Below are 14,232 nucleotides of genomic sequence, written 5' to 3' on the forward strand. Positions count from 1 at the left end.
AGCATTAATGTGTTGCTCCTGTGCTGCAGGTGACCAGTGCACGGTATCTCTGTTCCAGTATAGTGGGCTGTGCTGTGCCGAAGTTTTACGTTTGAGCATCACATGGAGCAGCTTCAATTTGTCGTCTGTGTTGAGGCGTACGGATAAAAGGTGATATTGAGCAAAGCCAAGATTATGGGAAGATACCCGTGTTTGTGGATTGAGAAACGACCTTTTCTGGATAATGACTCCTTGATCAACAAACATACTGCAAGTATTTAAAAAGTGTAGAGACATGCGTGGAGAAAGAGCCGAAGGTGAATTTTCAGCAGATGGATAACGTTTCCCATGTGCACTGCGTTAAATTCCGGGAAAATAGATGTTGATCTGGTTTCATGTTATGCAGTTTGTTGCAAACTCACAAAGGTTATTGCAATAATAAAAAATAAATTACATATGACCGTTTGAATATTGTATTGAATTGAATTTTGGTCTGAGCATATTTTATCTTCAATGGCGTGCTGCAGAGAAGTATAGAGGTTTAACAATACAAAAGGACAGAGTCTTCTTGGTGGATTTCTTGGGTGGAGTTAAGAATGTACGAAATATACATAACATCATGTGAATGTGGTCAAAGCTTTAAAGTAGGTGTTGCATCTCCAAGTGACGGTTCAGTTCCTATTCATTAGGATGTAACCTCTGTCTGCAGTTATATTAGGACATCTGCTCCATTTACAGAGTTTCACCTTGAATAATACGTCACACCTTACCAACCCATGAACATTTTATATTCAATCTCATTCAGTTGTACGTATTCATGAAATGTCTTTGTGTCTGAAGTCAACCAAATTCGAAATTGTTACGCAACCCCACTGACTTTCTCTCAATGGTAAATTCCATCCTTGTATGTTTGCTCGTGTATCTTTTAAATCACTGTGAAATCAGCTTCTAAGCTTTATTTCTGTAAATTCATTCACGATTTAAATAATTTTATTGAGTGGAAGAAACTCTCATCCAAACCTTTCTTAATCATTCACTAATGGTTTTGAAGCTCTAACTAAAGTTATTGTTACACTCGAAAGAGGGAATTTCCCTGATTTAGTCATTCAAACCTCGCGTTATGTGAAAATCTCATTTGTTTACATATAAACTTGCGTGTTTCTGCTCCAGGATTTCCAAATCTCGTGTATAAACTCCTTCATTCTTTCTATCATCCCGATTAAACCTTTTGTATCCTATCTGATATTTTTATGTCTCAGTAAACAACGCCACTTGGCTTTCTAATATCTTGCTATCCAGGGAACAGCGTCTGTGCCCTTTTTAACTTCTTTACATGTTTTTGGTGGAGAATGAGGGCAAGGATTACACACAATGCTCACACTGAGGGTGACCTAAAGATTTTACAGTTACACTATGAACTCTGCTTTTTAAATATGACTTCTGTATATATAAACTCCAATAAGGTAAATTGTATCTATCCAGTTCATGAACATCGTCTCCATGGAGACGAAAATTATCTATCACTCCCTTTATTCTTCCACGGAATGTTCGGAAGGTTTGTAAGGCCAACATCTCTAATCCTGAGAGAGGGTGTGCGAACCACTCAGTGTTATGATTGGATTCATCCCTCTGCTGGCCTCCCCACGCCACTGCATCAGTGTCACAGTTTTTGGTTCTGAGTCGATAGCAAATCCTTTGCTGTGAATCTCTTAAATTACACGTTCGTTTGATTTTTTTTCAAATAATATCTTTGGAAACACAGAGCAGTTTTGTCTGATACTAAGCGATATTGTCCCTGCGTCATTATCAACACTATCAGGCCTTTTTTGGGAATTTTCAATACGTTTCCACGTAATTTTTAAGCATTGCAAATCACAGAAACAGAAATCAATTGATGTCATCTCCTGACAAAATGGTTCACTCCGAGGTGAGCATTTCCATTCGGACGACCCCAAGTATATTTGCAACTCTCCATCTACCAGCATTTTGTGTGTGTGTGTGTGTGTGTGTGTGTGTGTGTGTGGGGCGGGGGTGTAGCGGGCGGGAAGGTGTGTGTGTTGATGGTGCTGTCAGTTTGAATAGTGCTGTGAGCTGCTGCCTTATCTCCCACTCAGACTGAATCATCGAAGGTTATCGCCCTCTGCCACCATCACTGAAGTAGGGTGTGGTGGCCAGATAAGAGAGAGATTATGTCATTTTAAGTACCACAGAGACTGCCAGACCTGCAACCACACGCAGACACTCACAGAGAAAAATACAGACACACAAATATAGGGGGCGGGGGGAGGTGGATATCGACCACTCCACTACCCAGATTCGCACTTTCTATTCTATTCCGAGCTGTTTCTTCTGGAATAGGAGACGGGGAAGGATTCAGTGAAGGTGTGAGTGGGTTATACTACTGTCAGTGCTGGTGAAAGTGGGGGGGGGGGGGGGGGATTGGTGGGTGAGATGGTGACTTGTCCAAAGGGAGTTGTTCAAGAGTGTTGTATCCATGCAGTGCTATTAATGAAGGAGATATAGTAGAGGGGTAAAAGAGAGAAACGGAAGGTGCTGCAAGCAGCAGTGAGAGTGTTGGGGCATAGGTTTTGTTCCGGGGTAGGTGTTATAACAGATAAACAGTGACTGTGAGGGAGTATAGAAAATACGGTGATCTTATCCTGACAGAGTGGGGAAGGTAATTGATGCTTGTCCTCTATTGCTGGACATTTCTTCAGACCGCAGATACTGCTCTGAGCTCAGACCATGATTGGTGGGTCTGGTGGTGTGGCCCGCCTTTTGGAAAGAGAATTTCCCTCTCTGTACTAGCCAATCTACCAGGATCTGCGGGCCCCAGTCGACAAACTGTGGTATAATTTCCACGTATCTGCCATGTTCAGGATAAACTATGGAGGGCAGCTCCAACTTGAGAAAGCACAACCATGTGACCATTGGACTTTTAAAGATGGCACCAATGCCAGGAGTCGCGGAGTATCGGGGGCATCTGGGCGATGGTGAGAACCTCCAGCCATGATGAATGTAGAGTCGGGCTGGCATTGAATAAGAGGGACTCCATGGGTGGGGTGGATAGTTAATGAGGTGAGTTTGATAAGATAGCATCATTTAGCTCAGCCTCATGCAGACAATCCCTCTGTCCTACTCAATGAAAATGTTAACGTCGGTTGGGATATATATTCGCAGAGAAATTGGTCAGTTGTGAAGTGAGAAGCCTTCAAAAATGTGTTGTCAGGAGTAAAGAGACAGTATGTCCCGCTTAGGTTGAAGGGTAAGGCTGGTACGTGTAAGGAATGCTGGAGAATTGGAGAAATTGAGGTTCTGGTCACGGATAAGAAGGAAGAATATGTCAGTTATAGACAGCAGGAATTGAGGGTTTTTTTCTTAATGCATTCATGGGATAAGGGCGTCCCTGGCTAGGCAAACATCTATTACACATCCCTAATTGCCTAGAGAGCAGTTAACAGTCAACCACATTGCTGTGGGTTTGGAGTCACATGTAAACCACACCAGGTAAGCATGGCAGTTTGCTTCCTTAAAGGGTATCAGTGAACCAGATGGATTTTTTCGAAACTGGAATGGTCAGCATTTGCCTCTTAATTCCTGATTTAAAGTGATTCAATAGAAGAGTCTGAAGGCAACAATAGTATACTGAAGAGGGAAATTGCGAGCGTAAAAAAGGGGACATGTGATAGCTTTGGCTTCTTCAAATACGTCAAGGACAAAACAGTAACTGTGGAAAGAATAGGGCATCCTTCAACATCAGCAAGCCTGCCCATATGCAGAACCACAGGAAATGGGGGAGGTACTGAACGAATATTTTGTATCAATATTTACTGTGGAGGAGGATATGGAAGCTAAATAATTTGGGAAATAAGTAATGACATCTTCGAAAGTGTCTGTATCACAGAGGAGCTGCTGGAGGTCTCAAAACATGCAAAGGAAGGAAACTGTTCTGACTTTTATTAGATGTACGCTAGATCTCTGTGAGAAGCTAGGAAAGTGATTGCTGGGCCTCGTGCTATCATCCATAGCCACAGGTATAGTGCCGGAAGACTGGAGGTTGGCTAACGTGGTGCCATAACTTAAGGAATTTAAGAAAGGTAATAAGGAAAAGCAGTGAGTATAACGGCAGTGGTGGGTAAGTTGTTGGAGGGGATAATGAGGCATAGGATTTTCACGCACTTTGAAAGGTAACGACGGATTAGGGGTAGTCAACATGGAAATGTGCAAGCAATGTTGTGTCTCACTGACTTGACTGAATTTTTTTTGAAGAAGTGACTAAAAAGATTAACTGAGGTAGAGAGTTGCACATTGGCGAGATGGACATCAGTAAGGTGTTGAACAACATTGTGCATGATCATCTGTTTAACAAGGTTGGTTCATATGAAATACATGGAAAACTAGCCATTTGGATACAAAATTGACTCAAATGTCCAGACAGAGGATGGTGGTAGAGGTTGCAATATCCTGGCAGAGGTTTGCAATGCAGATAGTCCGGTTTGTGGAGTAATCCACTAGCACGGTCTGCACAGCTCTCCATCTTGGCCGTTACCTTACCCCAATTTAAGGTGTCTGGGCTGGTTCTGTGAAGCAGATTTAGAATTGGAGACAATAGACCAATTCAGCTGATCTAGCAATGTATTTATTCAATGTTTGCATTCTTGTGATTGGGCCCACCGTTGTCTCACTTATCCAGTTGATACAATCCCTCCATCTCCTTAAACATATTTTCACCAAGTTATCTGTTAATTAATTATTTGTTTTTTTTTCCGCGTCTTTCCCTGGCATTGGCTTTTGATTCCCTCGTGTATCGGCATGGTGAAGCTCAGAAACATTGAAATAGTGTGTGTCAGGCTGTTCCTCACTTCTCAATGTGTCCCATGTGATACCCGATGGACAAGGGTGTTCCAGGAGCTTTGATTCACGTGTTTGAATCTTGGTATGCGCCTTCCCATGGAATGCCTCTGTTTGTCCCTCTCAGTTGATGGTACGGTCAGTAACGCAAGGAAGGTTCTTGAGTATAATTGTAAAGGACAAGGCATCTAACTTGTAGCTGAGGCGACTCTGACTTCCTCCTGTTAGTGGAGGTACTGGGGATTGTTTGCTAGAAGTTGTGCTGTAAGCTGCTTCAGACATTTCAGGAGACCGGAGGATTTAGTGTCCCAGCTCGGGACATAGCATGGGACTGTAGTAACAGCATCTGGCTCTGTAACATGAACAACAAATGGAGCAGAGGCTGCAGAGAGGGGAAGCTCTGAAAACCATGGAGAGAGTGTGCGTGGGGAAAGGGATCAGCCATATCTGTTTGTGTCTTAGCCTGGACAAGCACACCCTCTCACTCTACCTATAACATACATTGATGCACATTCTCCCTTTCTGCCCCTCGCACACACTCACACTCACCCTCTCTCACATTTCACACACGTACTCCATTCTGTCACACACACATGCACACACAACCACTCTCTCTCCCTCCCGCACTCACACCCATACTCCACCTCACTGTCTCTGACATACAGATAATGTCTCTCTCTTCCCTTCACACAGACACGCCCCTCTCTCACACATATGCACACGCACACACACGAATGCACATATAAATCTGTGGGTTGAATTTACATTTTCCCATTTGTATTTGCAGATACATTTTATTTTATTCCAAAACATACAATTTGTAGATATTCAGTCAATGTGTTATTTTACAAATCGTACTTTGTAAATAAAACCAGTCTAACTCCAGGTCAAGACACAGACAGAGTCCAAACAAGGCGTCAAGCTTAGAATACATTGTCTGACCGCACGTGTTACTTCATTTACATTGATAATATCTGAAGGTATCTCAAGGCAGTGACTTGAAATAAATTCGGCAATTTTTATATTAACCAATCAAACTCGCACCTCCATTCTAACTGATTAAGTATTTAAGAGCCATCTTAGGTGTATGAACAATTCATGTGCATGAGTTGTATAACCTTTTGATCTTTTCCTTATATCATCTGTGTTTAAGATTTTCCTGTCGCTTACACCTGATGAAGGAGCAGCACAATGAAACCTTGTGTTTACAAATAAACCCATTGGACTCTAATGGGATTCATTTCATTTTTGACATTGTCCAACCGAGTCCAAATCAAACGGCTCCATGTCATGACTTTTACTAGTTAGCTAATCCTCTCCCCTAGCAAGTAAATTGTTCCTAATCCCAAGTGTTTTTGCCTTGCATAATAATCTTTTGCGACACGTTACGCACTGATGTCTGGAAGTCCAGATATAATACATCTGTAGAACCCCCATTATCCACCTTGCGTGTTACGTTTTTTTTAAAGAAAGTTAGTGAAATCATTCAAACATGATTTATCCTTCCTAAATTACCCATAATATGTTGACTGTGCAGGATTGTGGCTTGACTTTGGAAATCTCCTGTTATTAACTCTGTCGTAACGCATCCTAACAATCTTCAATCCCAATAAGTTTCTCACCACTTATCATTCCCGAGTGAAGCTGGTTATTCGAAGTTCTTCCCTTTCTATAACCATTATGTTCCGTTGCACAATTCCTGTGTAACAGGTACAAGGCTGTAAAAGATCTGTTCCAATTGCTGTGTAAGAGGCATGTGTGGCTGATTGGACTCATTCTGTTCCTGCTTCACACACTCGCTGGGCGGAATGTCCTCCTGGTGTTCATACATTATAGTCTCAATGGACTTGCATGTCCTGGTTCTGTTCCTGATCAAGCCGTTCAAGATCTCAATGTTCTCCTCCTGTCGTTCAGTCACAGTTTTGGGGACTTATGGAATCTCCCTGCTCAAAAATGCTACTTTTCAAGGGCTGAAATATGCAGGCAAGTTTTGTTGTCCACACTGGGTAGCTCAGTGGTTAGAACTGCTGTCTCACTGCACCAGCGATCCTAGTTCAATTTCAGTCTCCAGTTTCCTCCCACAGTCCCAAGATATGCAGGTTAGGTGGATTAGCCAAGCTAAATTACCCATAATATCCGAGGATGTGGAAGCTAGGCGCATCAGTCATGGAAAATGCCAGGTTATAAAGATTGGGTGGGGTGGGTGGTGAGGAGTACATGGGATGATCTTCGGAGTATCAGTGTGTTGTCGATGGGTCAAATGGTCTGCTTCCACACTGGAGAGATTCGATGATTAACACCTTTGTTGCAGAAGTCAGTTGAGGGAACAATCTTTGAGTTATGTACAATATCCTTTCCTCAGTGAGGAGATTACATCTGTACACACGACTCCAGATGTGATCTCAAGAAGATCCTGTACAGCAGCAGTAGCACTTTACCAGCCTGCTATAAGGTTCCCACCCAGGTTAGAGCAGTCTCAGGTCTCTGGGGAATACACAGCATTGCTGAAAGATCATTGTCCTTCTCTACTATACCACTATAACGGGTGATCTGGAGAAAATCTTACAATGCCGCTTGAGAAGAACGGGTTAGATGTGGTGAGATAATATCCATGTTGAGATATGCCTCGCCGAACATCTCGCCTGAATCTACCATTAACCTCGCCAGAGCCCACGTCACTCAGATTCCACAGAATCTGTTGAGGTGATCTTAGAAACAGCAAGGAGAAGCAAACATTCATGAGAGTTACGTATCAAATTGAAAGCTGCAATACAAATGGTGGCTATGTTATAAAACAGGAAGTTAGACATACATATTTGTTGGTACTGCGGTAATAATGGGCAGCTTCAAGTTACATCTACCAATGTTTACCCAAGTGAATGTTAATGTTGAGTGTGTATGAGCCGGGTTGCTTTAGTAGTATGTTGAGTACTGGGCTGTAGATCAGGAAATTTTGGAATTGGTATTGTGTGATCAGAAAAGCAAATCGAATACTTTGCTCTTAGGATCGTTGGGAGAATAGTGACATTAATATATTGAATTTTACATGATGTCTTATATTACGGGCATATACCTGAGTCGTGCAAGCCATTAAGATACAAGAATAAAGTTGGCTTTAGTGAATTTGGAAAGTACATTAAAATGACTAAATGTTATTTACAGAAGCACTATAAGGTCTGTAATATACATATATCCCTCCAAGGCATAATTCTCAAAAGTCAAAGGTGACTCAACGATGGTGAACAAAAGAAGTTAAAAATTATATTAGATCGAAGAAAGTGCCTTAGAAAAGGGTCATACATTGTGCATTCATTGAACTTTTGGGCACAACAAAAGAGGACTGATAAACTGATAAGTAAAGTATAAAGAGAACAGCAATACAAACTAACCAGAAACAAAAAGACTGACGAAACACCTCTATGAATATTTGAAAGGAAAATAAAAAACAAGGTCAAATGTGGAACAGTGAATATGTGGACAGAATAATTTATTGCGAGAACAGAAAAATGATAGGGAAACTAAACAGTTATTTTATATCTGTGTTCATGGAGGAGGGTCCAGAATATCTCCCAGAAATACCAAGTGACCATGGGACTTGTGTAACTAAAGACTAAAATCAGTGACGAGTAGCATTTGAAAACATAACTCTATTGATAAGTCTGACGGACCAAATGTACTTCATACCAGAATTTCAGAGAAAGTAGAAATAGAGATAATAATTGCAATGGGAATCATTATATTTTTCCGTATTCAATTTGGAAAGTTATAAATGCATTCTAAGGATTTACAAAGTGAAGAAGAGGGAGAATGAACTACAGACCAGCTAACTTATTGTTAACAGTGGGGAATCTGTCGGAATTTATTATAAAGAATGTCATATTGGACACTTGGAAAGTTATAACATAGTCTAGAGAATTATGCTAGTTTTCTGAAAGGGACGGCAACATTTACCAAATTTTTGCTTGAAGATGTCTCTTGCCGATATAAACAATGGTCAACCAGTAGATGTGGTCTAGTTGGATATAAGGAGGATTGTTAAAGAATTCAAATAGTAAGTTATCCCTAAAACAATAAAGAAAATTGTATTGAGATGAACATATGCAAATGGGGGAAGGTAAAAGTTAAGTTTCCCTTTGTTTGAAGGGAATCAGAATATAGACGATAAAAAGCTCTGTGCACTCTCTCTCCATGGATGATATCTGATTCACTGTGATCTCCAGCATGTGTTGGTTTCACTACAGATTCCAGCTTCTGAAGTAACTTGCACCGACTAGGAGTAAAAATGTTCTGCACCAGTGACACAGAATGTTGGTTCATCTGTACCTGGAGTATTGAGTACAGCTTTGATTTCCTGATCCAAGTAAATCATACTGATCTCATATACTGAATGGACATTTTCCAGATTAATCCCTCGGATGGCAATGAGGGAACTCCGCCTGTATGCTGTAGAGTTTCAGAGAATGAGAGGTGATCTAAATGAAACTTTCAAAATATCACTCAGAGGGGAGTGGCGAACATAGGGACATTGAAAAGTGTGAGCATGATTAGCGAGGATTTCAAGATATTCCACAAGAACATCAAGCAGAACAGAATAACCAGGGAACAATCACAGCCCATTAGAAATCAAGAGGGCAATCTGTGTGCGAAGCTGGAAAACATTGATAGATTGTGACATGAGAGCTTCCCATCTGTTTTACTTGGGAGAATGAGGAGACAGATACTTAGTTCAACAAGATGGACTGGGAAGTTCTTAAACAGATTGATATAAGATGCGAGCAGGGATTGATGGTTTGGGCTGGTATAAAATTGGACAAGTCCCCAGGTCTGGACGAGTTGTTTCACAGGCTGCTGTTGGAGACAAGGGAGGAAAGGCACTGAGTCAAATGTCAGTAGGATCCTGTCACATGGGAGGTGCTAGAGGACTGGAGCCTTTACAGGATGGGGTGGAGGTAGACCAGGTAACTGGAGATCAGTGAGTATCAGATCAGTGTCAAGATAACTACTGGGGAAAATAGGAAGGAGAAAATTGATCTTCATTTAGAGATGCAATATTTGATCAGGATCATCAGCATGAAGATATCAGAGGGAAGTCGTAACGAAATAATTTTATTCTCCTGCACGCTTTTATAGGGGAAAAACCTACCCAGGTAAGCTTACGTTATACCTGCTTCCGGGTCCCGGCAGCCCCTCTGGTCTTCGTCACTTCCCCTTGCTGCACCCGCTCTTTCTGTGAAGAGAATGAAAAAAAACACTGCTGTCCGCTCCCGGTAAGTAATTTTAAAACAAACCGTCTCACCTTAGCTGTAGCCTTTTGGTTTACTTTAAACTCTGCTGCTGCTCGCACTCTTCCAGCACCACTAATCCAGAATCTGGTTTCCAGCATCTGCAGTCATTGTTTTTACCTCGAGTTCTATTACAGCCAACACATACCCAGGATTGGCCAAGTGTGCTGTAACTTTGTGATCATTTGTTTTCTGCCATTTGTAGTTCAAGTCTGATTACGCTATTAACTTTTCAAATTGGACTGGAGTTTAATATTCTGGAGAAATGTCAAATAAATCACATTGATCACATTCTGCAGATCTTAGTCCATTACCCTGCATGTTCCAGCATTTCAGTTGCATCCATGTCCTGCCTGTGGGACAGATTATACAAGGATGGTGACGATGGTGTCTAGGACATTGTAAGCTATGATTCTGTGTGTATGACTGTGTCAGCTTGTTGATTGACTAGACTGCATTCCAGCTCACGCAATACGATGCTAGCAGGGTGAAACACTACAGTTGGAGCTCCTCTGTTAGCCAGTTCCTTTCCTTTCTGCTTTTTTTTAGAATTTCATTCTCTCTCACTCATCCCTTTGCAGACTCTAACACAACTGTCTCAACCTTGAATCAGGACAATTAAAAAAAAATATGTCTCTACAAGAAAACCAATGGAGGAAAATATATTATTCTTGCATCAACTGCATTTTTAAATAAAAACAATTCTGTTCAATAAACACTGTCTCATTTTTTCCTTCAATTCTATCAAGTGAGCTATTATATTTTGTCCCTCAGTTTACCGATCTTAATAAATATCCAATCAATTTCAGAGCAACATGCTGACAAAGTATTGAACCAATTTATCTGTTTAGGTTTTAGCATTAGTTATCAAGTCATTACCATTACAATAATAGCATAATAATTGGTTTGGGTAACAAGTATACTGAGGTTCACAATTTAATTTATTGACTGTTTGAAAAATGGCATAATATCCTTTTTTCAGGATTCTAACAGTAATTGTTAAGGCATTTGCATGACACTAATTATAGTATGCTTTAGTTTAGTCTTGCTAACAACTACAGTGAAGTTTATATCTGAATTTAATCCAATCTTTCCTACTTCTTATACAGTAATATAAAAATCCATATTATTTGCAATCAACACACCTACAAAAGAATCCATTATTTCTGATGCAACGCGCACTGTTAAAAATATGACTTTTGCTTATTTGAATGATCTGTGTAATCCCAGCCTTATAAATTTAGAAAAACCTAATTAATTTTCCCTGCCACAATTCCTGTTCATTTTTGCAGATAGCACAGTCAAATAGCAAGATGAAATTTATCATTATTGGTAAGTATGCTAATAGAATTTTGAAAATCTATATGTTGCTAATATATAATAATTGTTCATTTCAATCCATAGAATATAGAACAGTACAGCACAGTACAGGCCCTTTGGCCACGATGTTGTTCCGACCTTTTATCGTACTCTAAAATCAAACTAACCAACATGCCCTTCATTTACTATCATCCATGTGCCTCTCCAAGAGATGCTTAGATGTCCCTGATGGATCTGAATCTACTACCACACTGGCAGTGCATTCCACACACTCACCACTATCTATAAAGAAACTATCTCTGACATCTCCCCAAAACTTCCCACATGCATCTTAAAATTATGCCACTTTGTGGGGAAAAGTCTTTCATTATCCACTCTATCTATGCCTCTCATCATCTTACACAAAACTATCAAGTAAACTATCATCCTCTTTCACTGCAATGACCAAAGCCCCAGGTCCGTCAACCTTTATTCAGAAGACATGCCTTCCAGTCCAGGCATCATCTTGATAAATCTCATCTGCACCTTCTCTAAAGCTTCTGTATCCTATGTCTAATGAGGTGAACAGGACACAACACAATATTCCAAGTGTAGTCTCATCAGGGATCCATAGAGGTGCAGCATAACCTCATGGCTCTTAAACTCAATGTCCCTGCTAATGAAAGCTAACACACTACGCACCGTCTTAATAACCATATCACCTTGGATGTCAGCTATGAGGGATGTGTGGACGTGCACCCCACGATCCCTCTGTTGCTCCACATTGTCAAGAATCCTGCATTTAATCTGAAAATATGCATTCAAATTTGAAATTCCAAAATGAATAACTTCACATTTTCCCAGGTTGAACTCCATCTGCCACTTCTCAGCCCAGCTCTGCATTATGTCAATGTCCTCTAGCAACCTACAAAAGCCCTCCACACTCTCCACAACTCCACCAACCCTCGTGTCATTGGCAAACTTCCTAACTCACCCTTCCACTTCCTCAGCCATGTCATGTGTAAAAATCACAAAGAGCAGAGCTACCAGAACTAATCCCTTCAGAACACCATTCGTCACCGAGCTCCAAGCTAAAAACTATCTATTTAATCACACCCTGTCTTCTATGGGGTCAGCCAATTTATTATCTAACCAGGCATGTTTCCCTATATCCCATGCCTCATTACTTTCAAAATGAGCCTACCATGGGGAACATTATCAAACACCTTGCTACAATCCTTATACACCACATCCACTACACAGTCCGCACCAATGTGTTTGCCACAACTTCAAATAATTCAATGAGGATTGTGAGGCATAACCTGCCGCTCACAAAGCCATGCTGACCATCTCAAATCAATCTATGCTTTTCCAAATAATCATAAATCCTGTCTCTCAGAATCCTCTCCAATAATTTGCCCACAACTGATGTAAGACTGACTCATCGATGATTCCCAGGATAATCTTAAATGCCTTTCTTGAATAAGGGAATAACGTTTGCCACCCTCCAATCATCTGGTATGACTTCAGTGAACAGTGAGGATGCAAAGATCATTGCCAAAACACAGTATTCCCTTGCCTCCCTTCTCATAACAACCTAAGTTATATCCTTTCTGGCCCAGGGGACTTATCTATCCCCATGATTTTTAAATATTTTCAGCACAGTCTCTATCTTAACATCGACCAGTTCGACCATATCAGCCTTTTTCACGTTGTCCTCACAAGGAACAAGGTCCCACTCACTCGTGAATACTGAAGCGAAGTACTCATTAAAAACATCCCCTATCGCTCAGACTCCTGGCAAAAGTTTGCTTCACTGTAAGGGGTATAAATGTGGAATTATGTCTCAGCACTGAATTAATGTAAATATATTGCAGTGTACAATTACTCGACTACTTTGAATATTGAACTGTATTTTAACTGAGAAAACACAGTTGAATTGATTTGATTATATTTCACTTCATTCAAACGTTTATTGTATTTCGAACCACAATACGAGTTTCCTTTTTACAGATATGAAACTTACTTAAATTAATCGCACGTTTATGTGAAGAAAATAGAATTAACATCTGCTTGTTCCTGCCTTTATCGATGACTGTTCATTTTGAAATTGTGGAAGTTGTACATTGTTGAAAGGAAGGGAACTTGTCTTCGGCTGAATATTCACATTGAATGACGGATGCATTTTTAAAATTAAAGCACAATGATCATGCAGTTTTGCCAATTTGTCTTTCAAAGAATTGTCATGAGATTCCTCTTTATTTAAGACTATTATTCATTTATTCTATTGTTATTGTAAAATATTGCTTAATTTCTAGTCCATTACACACAGAAACTATCTAATTAATTCGCATTCGAATTACTATAATAAACAGCTGATTAGTTTTCATTTGTGTAACCACTTTTAACATAATATTGCAGTACGGCCGTCCTGAGTGGGAACATTATGAAAGGAGCCTGTGGAGCTGTGGCAGTGTCTCTATTACTAGACCCGAGAGAAGGATTCGAATCCCACCTTCACCTGAAATATATCAAGAGCTATCTGAATGGTGATTACAGAGTACCTAAGCACAGACTGAACTGCTTTCCAATCCAACATTTGATGTGCTTTTATCTATTATATCAATAATCACAAAATCTGATACTTATTTGTGTCAGGTTACCAAGAAATATGTGTTGGAAAATTCGCTTTAGTCACTTTGCTTTTACAAAAGACTTACATCTGTCCCTGTTTTCTCTAACTGAAAGAAATCTAAAGAGGATTTTTACTTTTACGAAAAAAGGGGAGGTAGTTCCCATATAAATTAATGCTTCTTCGATC

The sequence above is a fragment of the Chiloscyllium plagiosum genome, unplaced genomic scaffold (genome assembly GCF_037043375.1).
Source record: "Chiloscyllium plagiosum isolate Xiang-an unplaced genomic scaffold, Cpla_swu_hap1 HiC_scaffold_24, whole genome shotgun sequence".
In the NCBI taxonomy this organism is placed as follows: Eukaryota; Metazoa; Chordata; class Chondrichthyes; order Orectolobiformes; family Hemiscylliidae; genus Chiloscyllium; species Chiloscyllium plagiosum.